Below are 2,008 nucleotides of genomic sequence, written 5' to 3'. Positions count from 1 at the left end.
AAGATGCTCAACCCCTGTGCACCTTGGAGCAAAATGAGACTGGTGATAATGACACTTCCTGGAGTTATTGTAAGGATTAAAAACAGTCCCTGACAATAATATCTGCTCAATGTCATTAAAAGGCTCTTTGAATTTAGTTTATTACTTAGTAGTCCCATTGCTTGGTATACTCAGCTAGTTCATATTTTTACTTCTTTTATTTTTATGGTGTGTGTGTGTGTGTGTGTGTGTGTGTGTGTGTTTTAGTAGGTAACATCCCTTTCTTCAGAACTACTCAGATCATCAAGACGGGTTTTAGCAATCTGGATGACATTTCAGTCTGAAGTGGATGGAGTCCCTAAACCTGCTCTGGAGAGCTCTCCAGCATTCTGTATTGGGAGATAAATACACCTCTTGGAGAGAGTGAGAGGAGACACCTTGCTGAGGCAAACATTCTTCAAACAGTTGTGAAATCTCTGCAGATGGAGCCAAGATGTTCTTATGATCTTGTGATGGCTTTTAATCTTCCATCAGGGTGATTTTTATTTCTCAAAATATTTTCCATTCCTGAAAGATTACTCATTTTACTTTGGACATAGAGCCAGAGAGGCTGTGACAGCTCCTAATTCTTGTAGTTTCTCTGGATATGAAATTCCTTTCAGATAATAGTACTGACCTGTAGTAAGTACTCAGTGATTTGTTAACAGGATAAAACCAGTCCATCACCAGAGTCAGGGCAGCCCCCTGGGGGCCTCTGATTGCTCACACTCCCGCTTTATGACAGTATCACTCATCCAGGGAATAGATTTGATTATTTTAGAACCCTTTGAAGATAGACAATTTGTAGGGTGTTTGAGAGATGGAAACATGGATACTTTGGCCAACATAAGGTCAGGTTTCTTATTTGGAGGTGTTACTATTTGAACAAATGCTCTTAAACCTTTGTTGTTTTGTTCTTTTCTATTGAGGGTTAGAATACATTTACACTTACAGAAAATTTAACTGCAATCACCTTCAAGAAAAATACTTTTATGCAGCTATTTAGAAAGCGAGGTATTAGCTGAAATTAATTACCTTATTTTTCACAAATTCCACGTCTTCAATTATAACCCTGTTTTTTAAAAAAAATTTCAAAAAGACCGAATAAAATGGCCGTGGAAGAATTTCTCCATTAGAGCCCTCATGGCATGTAATTAAAGAATGAAGATTTTTAGAGAGGGCTTTGTGCTGAATTAGAGGTAGGCTTTGTACACAAAAAGTGAAGAAGTGTGACAAGATGGAAATCACGTAGATAAAGTGACTAAGGAAACTGCTCTTATTTTAAATTATAACATTATGCCTTGGGGAGGGGTTGGAAAGTTGTAAGGCTTATTTATGTTATTGATTCTCTTGTAAGCCCTACAGCAATTATTCCCAGATTTTAGTGTTCATAAGAATAACTCCTGATGCCTATTACAGTGACAGTTTTCTTCGTCCTGCCTGAGAACTAAATGAGGAATCTTAATCTTATGTATCATGAAGGTTGAGCGTAGCTGGCATTAAGCATCCCTCCTGTGTTCCCCATCAACAAATTTCCTTTGCGAAATCTGTAATGGGAGTCCTCACTCTCCATTTCTGTCTTCCTTGGTCACCTCCAGTTTTTGACAAATATGGTATAATTGTATATATTTAAAGTGTAACAACAGGGTGGTTTAATATATGTGTACATTGTGAAATGATTCCCACAGTCAGGTTGGTTAGTGCATTCATTATCTCACACAGTTACCGTGTGTGTGTGTGTGTGTGTGTGTGTGTGTGTGTGTGTGCATGATGGGAATGCTTAAGATTTACTCTCTTAGAACATTTCAAGGATATACTACAGTATTATTAACCATAGTTACTCTGCTGTACATTAGATCCCCAGAACTTATTCATGCTGTAGCTGAAGGTTCCCAGCATCACTGTAGTTTACCTATTTCTCAGCTTCCCATAACCACCATTTAATTCTCTATTTCTATGAATCTGACTTTATTGTTTTAAAGATTCCACA

Source organism: Myotis davidii, unplaced genomic scaffold (assembly GCF_000327345.1).
Source record: "Myotis davidii unplaced genomic scaffold, ASM32734v1 scaffold107, whole genome shotgun sequence".
In the NCBI taxonomy this organism is placed as follows: Eukaryota; Metazoa; Chordata; class Mammalia; order Chiroptera; family Vespertilionidae; genus Myotis; species Myotis davidii.
This window is presented reverse-complemented; position numbering follows the sequence as displayed.